Source organism: Desmodus rotundus, chromosome 5, assembly GCF_022682495.2.
Source record: "Desmodus rotundus isolate HL8 chromosome 5, HLdesRot8A.1, whole genome shotgun sequence".
NCBI classification, from domain to species: domain Eukaryota; kingdom Metazoa; phylum Chordata; class Mammalia; order Chiroptera; family Phyllostomidae; genus Desmodus; species Desmodus rotundus.
This window is the reverse complement of record NC_071391.1, coordinates 64,629,148-64,646,240: the sequence shown is the minus strand read 5'-3', so window position 1 is coordinate 64,646,240 and position 17,093 is coordinate 64,629,148.

The following is a 17,093-nucleotide window of genomic DNA, read 5'->3' as shown; positions in this document are numbered from 1 at the left end:
AAGCAAGTGACATTTTGTTTAATGTTTGAAAGAGAGAGAAAAGAATCAAATAGGCTAACAGTACTTAAAAATTTCCATATATTTATAGAAATGTTATTACTTTAGACTTTTTTAGAGCCCTTTTATGTATTAAATCAATCAATATTGATTGGGCATCGACTATGTAGGATACCAGGCTAATCATCTATGAGGATGAAGGATGAGAGCTTTTTTTAAAATCATGTAATATTGTTTCTCCCACCAAGAAATATTTTAATGAGCAATTAAAATACATAAATGTCACTGTTGTTCAACTTTAATAATAAGGCTTATTCAAACACTTCTGGTATTGATTAGGTTCTCATTTCATTTAAGAATATCAGTGGTACACCAGTAATGGGGTGTGGATTTTCTTTACTCAGGCTGGAAAATCTTACCACCCCCTAGGTTAGAAGTTTCATTTTGGTGAACCCTCTAAACGAACTGGAATAAGATGAAGAAGGAACATCTCCTTGCAGCCCCATTAAAGTTACAAACGCCCTCTTTGGTGCTTACTTACCTTCTCAACTACATGGCAGCCACTGGCCAATACATCCTCTTAAGTTGTGAGCTCTGCTCTAATGTTGGCATCCCTGGGGGTGACTTCCAAGCATCAGTTACCATCCTAGGCCAGACCATCATTCCACAGTTTATCCCCCTGGCCCGCCACAGCAAGACCTAGTTGAAGAGTTCACACTATTCTAGGGCAACCAGAAACTACCAAAAGAGCTTTTGCACTTGATCATGACCCTTTGCAGCCCTTCATAGTTTTTCAGTGGTGAGTGCTCTCTTATATGCACTTATCACCTTGGGCAGGAAAAAAAGTTTAATTTATACTCAAGTCCACTTTGTACATTTTTCATCCAGAGGCTTCTAGTTTTAGACTCTTCCCACATGTCTGTGCCAATGCCACCCATCTAGCTTATTCTTCCTTTTCTGACCCTTGGTATTTTCATGTTCCTTCCCTACAATTTGATAGAGCTTCATTTTGTCTTACTCAGCCTTGGTTTTGAAATAAAGTACAAACATCTAAAAAAAAAAAAGAATATCAACAGTGCAAAAGAAAAACACGGAAAGGTTAACGAGAACATGCTGTTACATATTCTATAGATTTTCTTTGTAGTGTAAGTAAAAATTCCTCGGATGTAAGTTAAGGAAAAATAAATCAGACCGCTTGCCCACAGGCTGTTGTTCATGGAGGAGCAACTTTCAGATGGTGATCAGGACGTGTCAGCACATGGAAATGTGCTGGCAAACTGCTGGTCCACACAAGCCCCTATCTTTGGTTGTTAATTGTTAAGATGAAAGTCTGGCCTCTGGTTATCACTAGTGAAGTGTTTGTGGTTTCAAACGATACCTTCAACACAATGAGTCTCAGCTGGCTTTTACAAATGGTTTGAACTATCCTCCTACTGGGAAATTTGAAAACCTGAAAATGAGCCAACAAAACTGTGGACTAAATTAGGAATGTGTACCGACTGCTGATTCAGACATAAGCAATATGGGACTTTTTAAAACATATGTCATCATGAGTCTCTAAATGAAAAACAATCCCCAAGAGAGAACCAAACTACGCATGAACGACCCCTGAATAAAGCACAGGGGGATTCCGGATTAGGAATAATAGAAACGATGGGCCATTTGAGTTGGGTTAAAATTATGAAAATTCTGTAAATCAAAGAATCTTTAAGATAAAAATTTTGGCTTCAGTTTAGAGTGTTGTGAATTATGAATGTTGACAACAAATGACACAGTATTACCTTTATTTTTCTAAAGGGTAACTGATTTGATTTGGTGCAACTATGTGAAGTAATGATTTTTGTAAACACTCTCTGACGGTTGCTTTGGTCTAGTTTCTGATCCCTTCACCCCATAATCTCAAAGAAAGGGCTTTCATACTCTTAAAAAGAAAACTAAACTAGAATTTAAACATCCAATCATATTGTCCACATAAGAAACATCCAAACTGGAGTTCCAGCCAAGATGGAGGCATAGGTAGAAACCCTCTGCTTCCTCGCACAATCAAAAGGGGGATAACAACCAATCTAAAATCAATAAACAACAAGAAGCGCCAGAAAATCAAACTGCATGGAACTCCGACAACTAAGGAATTAAAGAAAAAATCAACCAGAACAACCAGACTGGTAAGGTGGACTGTGCAGGCCGACTCAGAAAACCCTGGCAAGGCGGCTGAGGGGCGGGGCTGGCTGCCGAGCTCAGGGGACTCCTGGGAGGGGCTGACTTAAGGGGAAAACTGAGACTCAGAGCTGACTGTGGGCCAAGGCTGGGGTTGCCTCGGTGAGAGATAATTCCAGTCTGACGCCAGAGTCTGTTGGAAAGTGCACTAGACATGAGAGGGCAAGCTGCATTGTTCCCTCTCTGGACCCTCTCCCACAGGCAGCACAGCAGGGAGTGTTGCCCTGCCTGGGTGAATACCTAAGGCACCATCCCACAACTTATCAGGTGTGCCAAGACACAGAAATATGGCCCAAATGAAAGAACAGAGCAAAACCTCAGAACTAAGCAATGAGGAGATTGCCAACCTATCTGATGGACAATTGAAAGCCCTGGTAATCAAAATGCTCATAGAATTGATTGAGCTTGGTTGAAAAATGAAAGAACATATGAAAAATACCCAAAATGAAATAAAGCACAATATTCAGGGAACCAACCGTGACAAGAAGGAAATCAGGATTCAAAGCAACGATTTGGAACAAGAGGAAGAAATAAACATCCAACTGGATCAGAATGAAGAAACAAGAATCCAAAAAAATGAAGAGAGGCTGAGGAATCTCTGGGACAACCTGAAATATTCCAATATCTGAATTATAGTGGTGCCAGAAGGAGAAGAACAACAGCAAGAAATTGAAAACTTATTTGAACAAATAATGAAGGAAAAGTTCCCCAATCTGGTGAAGGAAATAGACTTCCAGGAAGTCCAGGAAGCCCAGAGAGTCCCAAAGAAGTTGGACGCAAAAAGGAACACACCAAGGCACATCATCATTAAGTTACCCAAGATTAAAGACAAAGAGAAAATCCTAAAAGCAGCAAGAGAAAAGGAGACAATTACCTACAAAGGAGTTTCCATAAGGCTATCAGCTGATTTCTCAAAAGAAGCCTTAAAGGCAAGAAGGGCCTGGAAAGAAGTATGTGAAGTCATGAAAGGCAAGGACCTACATCCAAGATTACTCTAGCTAGCAAAGCTATCATTTAGAATGTAAGGGCAGAAAAAGTGCTTCCCAGATAAGGTCAATTTAAAAGAGTTCATCATCACCAAGCCCTTATTATATGAGATGTTAAAGGAACTTATCTAAGAAAAAGAAGATCAAAAATATGAACAGTAAAATGACAGCAAACTCACAACTATCAACAAATGAACCCAAAAGAAAAGAAAAACAATGAAAACAAAAACTAAGCAAACAACCAGAATGTGAACAGGATCAGAGAAATGGAGATCACACTGAGAGAGTTCAGTGGGGAAGGGGAAGGAAGGGGGGAAAGGTACAGGGAAGAAGAAACATAATTAGTAGTCATAAAATAGATGGGGAGAGATAAAAAATGGTATAGGAAACAGAGGACTCGAAGAACTTATGTGTACAACCCATGGACATGAACTAAGGGTGGGGGAATGCTGGAGGTTTGTGGGGACAGGGTGGAGGGGGGATAAAGGGGGGAAAATTGGGAAAACTGTAATAGCATAATCAGTTAAAAATACAAAAAAAAAGTAAAAAAGAAAAGAAACATCCAAACCTGTAGAGAATTTTTCTAAGAGTTTGAGTGAAAACTGACAACGTGTGCTGGGGAGCAAGGTCTAAAATGCTGCAGAAAATGACAGTTTGCAGTTTATTCCATACCTCTGAGATTAAGGAGGGAAAGGAAGAAAGATTGCATGAAGGTGGGAGAAAGGAAGGCGGGGATCAGATGACAGGACAGTTAAGATTATTTGCTCTCTTGAGGACGGTCAGGCTTCAGAAGGAGGGGTCTGAAAGCGGGCATTTCAAAATATGTTAACCTAGGTGCACAGAAACCGTGGACAGGGCTTGCTTGAGTCGAAGATAACACTTTTACTAAAGAAGTGTTGATTATGTCCACAGGGGAGTGGGGAGGGGATAGTGGGGAGAGGGGTCAATAGGAACTACTATAAAGGACACAAGGACAAAATCAAGGGGGAGGGTAGAGGTGGGGGAGGGAGGTGGGACTGGCTGGGGTGGGGTGGAGGGAAGGGGAGAAAATGCAGACAATTTTAACTGAATAAAAATAAATTAATTAATTAAAAAAAAAAAAAGAAGTGACATGCCTGGGGCATGACTACCCACCATGACCTGCCCAGGTAGGAGTCAGATCACCTTGTGTGGTTACTTTCCATAGAACACTTTTTTCATTGACAACATTTACACCCCACAGTACGTGTAAGAGTGCCCCACTCTTTACGCGCAGCCAATCACAGCATAATCCCCGGCATAATCCCCAGGTCAGTGCCAAGTGCAAAGGGTCTCGTTTTCGGTGCTGCAGCTGCAAAGCAGAAGGTCAGCAATTTAGGAGGTCATTTACTTTTAACATCTGAGTTGCATACTCCTTAGGGATGCTGTATTCATACTGGGTTGATTAAAAAAAAAAGACTCTGCAAGGGAAAAAAAAGGAAATTCCATTTAGTTCTTACTGATGTATGACTTCTGAAAGTCAAGACTTAATTTCCTGGGCTCACTTCCTAATGAATTTTAATTTTTATTGTGCTTTGTTAAAAAGAGTGGTTACTGTAAATTGTGCTGCTGTGAACATTGGGGTGCATAGGTTCTTTTGAATTGGTGCTTCACGGTTCTTAGGGTATAATCCCAGCAGTGGTAAAAAAAAAAAAAAAAGAGTGGGTACTGAATGTCCTCTTCTGCCAGATTTAACCAGATACTGTAAGAGAAAACAACCCGGAAGAGAACACATGCTGCAGCCCATCACTGCCCAAACGTCCTTGAAAAAGGAAACATCTGGATATAAACAAACAAGTAAAACAGGGCCTTCATGGTTTTAACAACAAGCAATGTCGTTATATTTAAAGATCTCTAATATTTAAACAATGAAGGAAAAGTCTATTTTTAAAATGGCCTAGCCTCACCTTGCTACCTTAATTCGCTAAAGTAGTTGTTACATATTATTAAATCAATTTTCTGATTTAAAAAAGTAATATTCAAAACAAGTGACAACCTTATTAATGCCTGGAAAATGGGGGAAAACCTAGAAGAAAAAAATTACTGTGATACCCTAAGATTTTTTAGGTAACTCTCTCATATATATCCTTAAAGTTGACTTATTTAGATGGTAGTCAATCATCAAGGTTTTTAGAAACAGCACTTTCGAGAACAGAAAATCTTGCCGTGTTGTTACGTTGCATCTACTTTATTTCCAGTTCCAGGAAAGCCATATTGAATGAATGTGGGGTAACCATCTTCCACAGTTTGCCTTTCTTCATTGAATTTATCATGAAATTGAGAATAAACTCAAAGTTGCAGAAAATACATTTTAATAATGCAATGCATTAAAGAGGTTAATATTTTACATTTTTCTATGTGCTCTAGTTAGTTAATTTCAGAAAATTGTAGAAAGGGCTTCATTGCACCCATGAACTGACAACAAAGATTTCAACCTCGATTTGGCTGCTCGGACGATTGCATACTTCCGGGACTTGTCCATGGTAAGAAAGGGGGTCATCTCTGCGTCGGGATCACGGACAGCAGCACTGAGCCCTCCGGTATCTCCTGGGAATCCAAGCCCACGGACTTCCTGGGGCCATCCTTCCAGCGTTGCAGGAGGGCCTCAAATACTTTTTTTTTTTTTTTCTGTTAACAATAGTGAGTCAAAGAAAGGCCTTATTCCAGACAGGAAAGTTATCACCAAGCAATTGAAACATGTCTAAGTGAGAGAATTAGTTGTGTGATCAGCTGACATCTAAAATGCAAATAAATCATTTTAAGCTATGGATTATAAGATGGGTGATCGGTGCTTTACCTCTCCAGTGATCCAGCCTTTAACTAAGTCTATGAGAGCCACGCAGAGATTGAGAGTGCAGGCTTCGGAATCAGTTTCACCAGCTGAAATCCCAACTCTGCCATGTGTTAGCTCCCTGTCGTAGAGCAACCTGTTTAATCTCACGGATACAGCAGTGAACACACATCAAAATCCTGGTCCTCGTGAAGCTAACACTCTTGTAGAAATAGAAAGATAATTATAAGGAGAAAAATAGAGCAGGAAAGAGGGGTAGGGAGTGAGGGCTCAAGGAAGAGTTTTATAGTTTATACACAGAGGCAGAGGAGGGCTCACTGAGAAAGTGATGTTTGAGTAAAGACCTGAGGGAGGAGAAGGCATGAGCTGTGGAGTTCTCTGGGGGAAGAAATTCTCCGCAGAGACAACAGCAAGTGCCAAGGTCCTGAGGTAAGAATGAGTCTGGTATATGAGGGAAGCGGCAAGGAGGCCAGTGGTGCTGGAGCAGAATGAGAAGAAAAGCTCCTCATCTTAACTAGACAAATGGGGTCATCACACTAGCAGTCATATAGATTATATGAGAATTAAATCACAATGATTTTTTAACTTTTAAAAAAATTTATTATTTAAAAAAAATTTATTGCTGTTCAAGTACAGTGGTCTCCATTTTCCCCCCACCACTCCCCCCACCCAACCCCTCCCCACTTCCCACACTTGATCCTACCCCCTTTGGTTTCGTCCATGTGTCCTTTATAGTTGTTCCTGAAAACCCTTCCCCCTTTCCCCCCCCCCACTATCCCCTCCACCTCCCCTCTGGTTACTGTCAGTTTGTTCTTAGTTTCAACGTCTCTGGTTATATTTTGCTTGCTTGTTTGTTTTGTTAATTAGGTTCCACTTATAGGACATAATGATTGAAGAGCATTTGCACCTAGTAAACATCTGATGTTTTCCATTAACTCAAAATAACTAACCTAAAATAGCACCTAGCAAAACTATCACGCGCTGGAAATATTGCATGAACAATATTGACAAGGACTCTTACATATTAGAAGAAGGAGAGAGTAGACCCTGAAGAAAGGTAATTATGGATTGTTATGTATGTTATTAAGAACATAAAATTAAGTGATGCTATAGAATTATTGGAGGCAAGACTGGGAGGACATTTCGTTGAATGTCAAGGAAGACCCCTCTAAGGAGATACCTTTCAAACTGAGACCAGAATGACGAGAGAGGCTCAGCCACCGGGAGCAGAGTATTAGTCTCGGGGAAAGAAACGGGAAGCACAAAGGCACTAGGGTGGAAATGAGCTTCTGCTCAGGGGACAGAAAGAAACATGTGCTGGACACAGTGAAGAAGGAGGATGGTGGGAAGGCTGAGCCGGGAAATTTGCAAAATGTCAGCCTGGGGTTTGTTTTCCAGGCTATTCCACTGTGTACCTCCCAAGTAGATATTAGGCACAAAATTTGACTTACATGTCCTTAACGAAAAATAATTTTTCCTCCTTGTAACTGCATAATGACATCAAAGTGCGAAGTCTTAATTACATTTCTCTGCAGGTTGGCCATTAAATGATCTCTTTTGTGGATCTGAAAGTAAGAAAATAATGACCCAACATGATTCCTTGATTTGCCTCAAATTGTCTCTGAATTCTTGTCAAAAACAAAATAACCATTAGCCTTCTAGTTTGACGTCCAGATTAAAATGTGGTAGGAAAGACTTCAGATCATGTATCATGGCTTATTCCTAATTCTTACTCTCTAATAATGACCTGTATCTCCCTGTGTTTGGGGGGTTACTGGTTCACTGTAAGGTGCAGTTGATGTCCTTAATTTCCCATCTCCAGCCCTTCTGCCGCTAATCCCTTTTCCTGGGACCTCTGACTAGCTGGTATGTTCAGCCAACGGGAGGCACCGGAGAGCAGAGAAGAGCCAGGATTTTCCCGTCCTCCCCTCTCTCTTCCCTGGGAGGTGTGGCTGTCCCCAGTTCAGCTTCCCCTGGGCAGCCTTCTCAGGAGTTCTAGGCCCCCCACCCCTTCCCCACACCATTCAGGTTCTAGTTGGTCAGGTCACACTTCCCTGTGACTTCTAGCCCCAGGGGCTGGTGGAGGCTTTTTGTGTTGCTAATTTCTGGGTCATTTCACTCTTTTCTGTTTATCTTCTTAGCTCTTCCATCACCTGTGGGACTTAACCCTCTGTGTAACATCTAAGTGGTGTCTGGTTCCTGATTGTATCCTGACTGATGCAGTTGACAATAGGAGGATTAAAATGGGAAAAGAGAAATACACTTTCCAGTCCCAATCAGCACTGATTCACTGTATCTTTTTATATAATTTAATGTGCATCTTTGTGTATATATTATATATAAATTGATGCTATGTTCTTCATTAATTAGATTATATTGTTATGCATTAATTAGATTATACATTTCCATTAATAAACCTCCCAGTATTAATAGAATTTTTTTCTCACACAAAATTTGCAATGAATTTAACATAAATTATATGAATTTTAATAGGATAAATTTTATGAAATGGCAATCTGTACTCTGCGTCATCCATGTACTTACTAAAGTTCAACACACAATGATAACCCTTTCTTCTGAGATGGGAAAAAGATTTGGAGAATCTTAAACTAGAGGTAGGTAGATAATTTCATTATTGTAAAACATTCCCCCTGAGGTAAGGTTAAAAGTTTGGATGAAAAGTAAATGGAGGCCAACCTGATAACCCTGATTTCCTCAGATCCGGGACTTGCACAAACTTGTGGGGAAAATCTCTCCTCATTATTACGTGTCTTAGGACTGCATTTCCCAAAGGGAGTGCTGTGAAACCCTACTCCGTAGATGTCAGAGATGTTCCACTAGATTTAATAGCAGAAAGGAAGGGAGGAAGGCGTGAGGGAGGGAGAGAAGGGAGATTTCTATGGTTGAGTAAGTTTGGGAAATTTTGGGGTAAACAACTGTAAACCAGTTTCTTTCCTGGAGCACTTCTCGAAGCTTTATGACATTATGAAAATCTAAGAGAGGGTTAGAACTTGGAGTGGTTCCCTCAGTTATTTGAGCCTGGAATATTCTTTTTGGGTTGCTCCTCGCGGCACCGGAGCCCCATGGCACACAGATTTAGGAAAGCTGTTTTAGGGGATTCAGTAAGGCAATCAACAGCTCTATGATGAGCAGAAACCCAAACTTCAGCAAACCACAGGAAGCCTAGATGCCTGGATCAGTCTCGGAGACCTCGCCCTTGCTTGGGCAGACACACAGGATCAGGGGGCAAACACCGGAGCCCCAGGGGCGCCGGAGTGAGAGCCAAACTCGTGGGCGGCAGCAGCGAACAGGTCGGAGTCTGCAAAGAAACACAGTGTTGATGATCTAGGTGAATGCCACCCAAAATTAGTCCTTTTAAAGATTTTTTAGATGGATTCTTCAAGACTTCTTAATTATATCCCTCCCCAGTTTTATATTTAGGGAAGAAAGACCAAAGCCCAAACCTGTAAGGATGCCTTCCTCAGTGGTCTGGGGCGAGAGGACCCTGATACAGCACAGTGCCCAAGGGGTTCAGGTGGGAGCCATTGAGACTACATCACTGATTTTGTGTGCCCTTTGACCCTCAGTTGTAAGACAGTAATGAATAAGAGAAAAATTATGGTCACTTTACTTTTAGTAAAAAGGTAGAATATATGGCCACCACCAACTGTACAGTTTTACCAAAAACCTAGTTAATTTGGAATATGTAAAAGAAGTAGTGGATACTGTACCGACAGTGGATATGGGCCCTGAAGCCAGACAGACCAAAGCCTGTGAAGTGGGAATAATGAACAAACTAAACTAACAAGCAAAATAGAGAGACTCAAAGGCAGCAGGGTGACAGCTGAGTGGGGGTGGGAGGGGGTTGGTTAGGGGGTGGAGGGATTGAGCAAAAGGAAAAAGGACTCATGGATGACAGTGTGGTGATTGGCGGGTCAGGGGGTGTATAAGGGGACTGAGTGGTAATGAGAAAAAATTTTTTTTTAAATTTTAAAAACCAGTCATAGGATTTGTGAGAGAATTTAATTGTAAAGCACTTAGCATATTGTAAGAGTTCAATAACTGTAACTGAGATTAGCTTTTGTTGTTGTTTATATTCACAATAACCAAAACACCTGGCGAGTAGTTAATGTTTAATATATAGTAGCCACAAAAGATTAAAATCCGAATGAATGGTAATGGAGTTTAACCAAAGTTTATTTGGGCACTATAAAAACAACTTCTGAGTTGCAAGCAATTATGGACATAGGAGGGAAATTCAAGCCTGAGGCTTTAGATTATGTTAAAGTATTTAGCAACATTTGCATAAAACCAATAAACATGTCAATAACAATAATTCTTACTGATTCAGGCAAAAGTCTCTGGCAGAAAAAACGAGGCAAACAGAAGTATTATTGCGTAGTCGGCATAAACACACGCCCCCTGTTAATTCCACATTTGTCCAAGTTGGGGCAGTTTTCACAGCAGGCTTTCCTAATGCTCATTAAGCTCCTGGGAGCTGCATTTGCTGTGCCAGCTTGGGGGCAGGGTGAAATGTCCTTCTAGAGAGAATGTAGGTAGATGTTTAATGCCTGTGTTGACTACCTTTTAATACAGTATTTAGTTGACATCTTAGTAAAGAGTAGGAATACAATATAAAGCAGCAAAACATAAAGAACATTGTTTTATGTCTTAATATATGATGATGTTCCGTGAATCATTGTAAATTACTCCACCCCCCTGCAGTTTAAATGGTCAACAATTGGTAAACTTTGTTATACTTTCTTCAACCACAGAGGCAAAAAACCGGGCCAAGTCAAACTTCACAGTGTTACCTCACAATCTCTGTGGTGTCCGCTTAACCTCCCAGGACCTCAGAAAGCATTTGGATTGATTGTTTTATCACCATAATTACCATTTCCGGATGTGAGATGGAAAACTCAATGTTTTGTCCATATCTATATATATATATATATATGTAATGGACAAAACAATTGTCTCCCAAATGGGGGATTTCTGGAATTTTGACTACTCTTCAAGGTCAGTGATTACACCAATTCAGGAATTAGGAATACACCAGTCCTAACTGAAGAATATTCACCTTTCCCTTTGAAATTATTTGTCCAGAATTCATCATCATTGGAGTAAACATGGCTGCCCTGACCCTCACTAGGAGGAAAGGCATTGAGCCAGCTGTCCAAAGGACCCATCAGATGGGGAAGAATCTTCATGTTCTCAAAGGGAAAAACCTCAGATAATAACTAGGAAAACTGTGAAGACAAGAACAAACCTACCACTTTGGGTAGAGTGTATTGAAAAATGGGAAGTCTTTGATAAAGACAATGTTTTTGCTTTTTTCTCTTAAGGTTTCAGGCACTTCAGGAGCCGTGGGCTTCAGTGTAGATATGGCCAAGTCCAAGAACCACACCACACACAACCGGTCCCGAAAATGGCACAGAAAGAGCATCAAGAAACCCTGATCACAAAGATATGAACCTCTTAAGGAGGTAGACCCCAACTTCCCGAGGAACATGCACTTTGCTGAGAAGCACAACAAGAAGGGTCTGAAGAAGATGCAGGCCAGCAACGCCAAGGCCACAAGCGCACGTGCCGAGGCTGTCAAGGCCCTCGTAAAGCCCAAGAAGGTCAAGCCAAGATCCCAAAAGTCAGCAGCCAAAAGTTTAATCGACTTGCCTGCATCACTCACCCCAACTTGGAAAAGTGCTCACACAGGCATTGCCAAGGGCCCCGGGCTCTGGACAAGGCTCAAATCAGGCCCCAGCTGTGGCTGAGGCTGCAGCTCCTGTTTGGGCTCCACTTCGGGTGCCCAGGCCCCCACGGAAGCTCCAGAGTAGAGGCCTGAGCAGTTTTTAAATCTTAACTATTATAGTGTAGTTCAGTTTTTTAAACCAATAATACTTGTAAACACATAAAAATTAAGGCTGCCTCTAAATAAAATTTAATATACCATGGCATACCTTAGATTTCTGATTCTATAAGGAAATAAAATGAGTCATCAAAACGATAGATTTTAAAAGTACAATAATCTCTAAAATTCTACATTTGGGGGCTCACTAAAATGCCTCTGTGAATATGGGTGTTAGTCAGACTAGGAAATTACACTTCCAGATCTTTGCCCTGAAACCGTGGACCGTGCTGTCCGAGTAGCATTCAACGCTGTCCGAGCAGCATTCAACGACACCCAGCTCAGTTTACTTCACTGGAGTTGTCTGGGACACTGCTGATGTCGTGGTCTTCCTTGGAAGCTGAGGTAAGTAATGATGAAAATATTGTCTTTTTTCTTTCTTTCTCTTCTGACTTGCTTCAGGTCTATTTGTACAAATAGCACAGGAGGACACCAGTCCTACGCAGGGGTCAAAATCACACAAGAAGATAACATTGATGCTAGGATTAGAATCTCAGCCCTGTGAACAGGACAGTCCAGGATACCATGTGTTGCATAAAGTATTTCTTAACACAAAAGTGTATGATCTGCCAAAGCTGTACCTGCCAGCTAAAGGAACGCTACACATGTACACAGGAAAAATTCTGAGCCGCCTTTTTACCTGCAGGTCATTATCAGTTAGCCACCTCATTTTCTTAGGGAAATATTATATATGCCACTATCGCACTGTATCAGGGACTCGGTGCCTTAGCGGCTCCATAACATTTAAAGTTTCCGAACCCAGCTGGCTGTTTGCTTGTGTGCCAAAGAAGGCTAGCCAATGCTAGAGTCTGTTCTGCAGTAGCTCAGATTTCTCTTCTGCCCATGTGTTGATCTCAAGGAAAGGTGATAAAAGGCTTTCAAATAGCACTAGAAGGAAAGCACAGGACCATGCCCATTAAATGGAGAAACTATCCACTAAATTAGAAGCACAGTAAGAGGAGAGGACCAGTGCCTCTGAGGGAAGCAGTGCTGCTCTGGCGAGGCAACCTCGTTCCCTATCAGTAGATACGGGACTGGTAGGGCCTGCGGACAAGAGAAGTCCAGAACAGGAAAGTGAGCTGCACAAACACGGTTCCTCTGCTGCTCAGGAGTCTGCAGAGACCTTCACTTGGGGGTGGGGGTTTGGAGGGAGATAATCTGAACATCATGGAGCTGGTTTTATGGAGTCAAATGTTGGCATATGATTCTCTCTATTTTGTTTACACTCCTTTTGTTCAAGGACAGCGCATTCTTTTGTCCAAAGTAAAAGTTTATGGATAAAAACAAAGGTTTCACTCCTTTTTTGAGGACTTTTTCTCTAAAATAGGCTAAGCAACAGGGAACTTGTAATTTACCCTCTGACACAGGAAAGAAGAAAGAGACATCAGATGAGAGGAGGGAGGGAAGGAGGTTGGAGGGAAGAAGGAAGGGGAAAAAAAGAAGGAAAGAAATGGGCAAGCAAATAGAAAAGGAAGGCAGGAGAAAAGGTAAGGAGGAAGGGAGGTAGGTTAGAAAGGAAACGGCACTTTTCTGAAGTAACGAAGGACCAAGCACTGTCCTTTTGCATTCAGTCTTTATACTAGAGAGTGGCCGAGAATCTCAGTGAGTCTGTCCCAGACATCTAGGTGAAGGTATGAACAGCACTAGACAGGGCTGCAGGCTGGGAAGAATTTTCCCAACAAATCACCCCAAGAACTACTAGTTTATTTCAGTTGGGGAACCAATCTAATCACCTTGCTGCCAGGACTGTTTTAACCATGAGTCTAGCCCTAAATGAGATAATATAATCCAGATGTAGGAAATGAGCCATTTGCCTGGTAAAGCATGGCTGAGGATATGTGTCAATTTTTTCTAAAAACCAAATTTCTTTCCAAATTTTCCGAAACATGAACAAACACAAGTGATTAAGCAGACCTTACCCCTTTCCGTACAACATGGGAGCTGATGAAACTGATCCAGCAAAAGGTTAAATATAGAATTTATCTATTTTTCCTCCAGTGGTGAGTGCTTTACATATTTTGTAGTCCTACACCTGCTGGTTTCTGGCTGACTTCAAAGTGCTTCCAGCCGGAAGAGGCAAGTACATTTCACAACTAGTAGAAAAGGAGACATTCGCCCTTATGTTTCATTTGTCCCCAGGGTATTTTGTCATATTCAGATTAAATAAATGATTTGGAGCCAGTTTGCTGTGCCGCTACTCATTAACCTACTGTAGAGTCTAGTCAGTTGAGGGGGATGGAGGCAGGGCAGTCCCCAAAGTCAAGATGACTCACCCCTAAACTTAGGCATTAAGTCAGGAACAGTGGTGGCCAGAGATGACTAGCCGATGAGATCTAGGTAAACTCATATGTTCTCAACCTATTTTCTGTTGTCCCAAGTGATGGTTGATGTTTATATACGGTGAATACTTCCCTGCACTGCACAGAGAAGCACCTGTAATTCTGCCTCTTTCTTTCCAATTCAAAAATAAGTACTAGAAAACAGTAAGAGTCAGATTATCATAATAAAAAACCCAGGAAATGATATAACAAATTAAAAAATGTAAATCATTTCAAAAATCCAGTATTTTATTATAATTCCTCATAATGGACTTCACACAATAAATTGGGAGAAGTTATTGAATTTGTCTCCAAATTTATGAGAGCAAAGTGGAGGATTTCCCCAAAATGTAGGATATTAAGATAAGAATATTAAAATTAATGCACAGTGTGTATCTGCTCTTTGCTATGCAATAGAAATGCAATTGCCTTTTTAGTGCACATGTTTGAGTTTCAGGAAAACAAATACGAAAAAAAAAATGAGACAAGCAACTCCCTAATCAGAATGTAATTAATCAAGAGGAGATTTAGATATTTCTTTTTAGTTGCCTGAAGAGAGTTCTCTGTAAACCTAACCACCTTATAATTCATAATTGTTTTTCTGTGGGCTGTATACTATTTATTATTATTTTGTAATCCTTCAATTTATGAAGTGAGAGCTCAAAAATTACTTAGTTGATGGCTAGATTAAACAGGAATATCACCTAGACCCAAATTCAGTTTAAGTTGTAAGTAGCCATATTCAATTAGAATGTTAGCAACCTAAAGAATATTATTATACCATTGACATTACCACATGAGTTTTAAAGAAGCTGTTTACAGTATCTTGTAAGTTGATAAGATTTTATTTATTTATTTATTTATTTTAGAGAGAGGGAAATGGAGGGGGAGAGAGAGGGAAACCAACATCGATGTGGGAGAGAAACATTCATCAGCTGCGTCTGGCATGCGACCTGGGCATGTGCCCTGACTGGGAGTCAAACCGGTGAGCTCTCGGTTTGCAGGATGAATCTCAACCCACTGAACTACACCAGTCAGGGCAAGTTGATAAGATTTTAAGGCACAAATTGTCACTAAATAATGTGAGTCATGTTGTCTGGCTTCGATTCTAGACGATATTTATGGCTTACACTGAATGAAAATATAAATCCTAGGAGGAGTTTGTGAACCATGCCCTTGGGACGGGAAGGAGGGTGCTGCATACCTTTGGTAAACACTTTGAAATTGATTTTGTATGTATGAATCACCTTTGGATTTTCCACAACCACAGGAGAGAGAGAGAAAGAATTATAGATAACTAATAAATGACTTTTCATTTCCCTAGAGGCCATTTAAGGAAGAATAATCTCAGTTCCGAAATGCAAAATATTTTCAAAATAAAGTGAACAATTGTAAAAACCTTTCAGGCTACAAGCAGCAGCAGTACTTGAGACAGGAACCCCCTCAGTGTGATGCCTGAAAACGTTCATCCTAGGTGTACAACGGAAACGGGCACTGAGTTCAATCCTGGTGGTGTGATTTAAAAGCTGTGTGACTGTGGCAAAATTATTTAACCTTTCTGAATTTCGTTATCCTTACCTGTAAACTAGGAATGAAAAATATCCTCCCTTCATATCAGTATGAGGAACAGAGATAATGAAAGTAAAGCAGCTCCTTATCTGACACACAGCAGGTCCCCCACACTTACTACTAATACCAGCTATTACTGAATATTGGTCAATGTTTGTTGAGCAGAAATTATGCATGAAGCATAGCATTAAACGTTTTAGCAGACAAGCAAGAAATAGAAGATGTAATGTTTTAAACACAAAACAAGGGAAAGAACAAGTTGACAGCATCCTTTTTACAAAGCAGTATTCCTCATGCACTCCCTAACAGCACAGCAGAAACGATGCAGCGCTAGGGCCGATCAGACGGAAGTCTGTTAACTGAAAAGCACCTGTAGGAGGTTGTGAACTTTCATTAGGTTCTGCAGGGACATGGTAAATGGGCTTGGACTGGTAGAAAAAAGGCAAAGGACATTTTTGGTAGAGGAAATGGGCATATGTGGCAGATGTACAGAGATAAACAAGCTGTTTTCTGGTTGATAAATCATGTTCTTTTTTGTTTTAATGCATTCACAGCAGTCTTCTTTGTGACCTTTCCCCTCACCAGTCTTATCGTTGAGTATACGGTGCACTGAGGTTTGACAATCAAGGCCAACCTGGAAGGTGGCTGAAGGAGTGACATATGTGTGGTTAGCTCCATGTGCTGCCGAGATGCTTGGATGCACAGGCCTACAAGTGAAAACAGGTTATCTGCTAGCTAAAGAGAAAGGAAGTCAGACCTTGGTCACCTGTAAGGGCCAGCATTACCAGCAGATTGACCACGTGGTCACCATCTGGGAATACTTGAAGGGATTCATGGAGGCCCCATTACCTTTAAAGCATTTGCGATCATCCAGGCAGCCCTCTAGGCTTTCCCAGTCCCGTGGCAGTTCCAGTCATCTAGCAGCCGCTCTTTGGTGGTGAGAGCCCCACCAAAGCCAATCTCTAACCAGGAGGCCCTGCGGGACTCTTCTTCTCCTACGTTCTTTTGCTCCTGCTTAACTCTCTACTGCCTGTACTAACTCCTGACTCTCCCAGTTTGCCTTCTTTCATGGTCTCTGTTTATTTATTGTTTCAAAGTGTCTACTTAGTTGTAAGTTCTCCAGTCTCTCTCTCTCTTCGCTTTATGACACACAGTTAAGTCTTCATTTAACATCGTTGATAGGTTCTAAGACTAAGCAAAATGACATATAACAAAACCAATTTTACCATAGGCTAATTGACACCAGCAAGAGTTACGTTCCTCTGGCATCTCATCAGCATTATCATAAAATG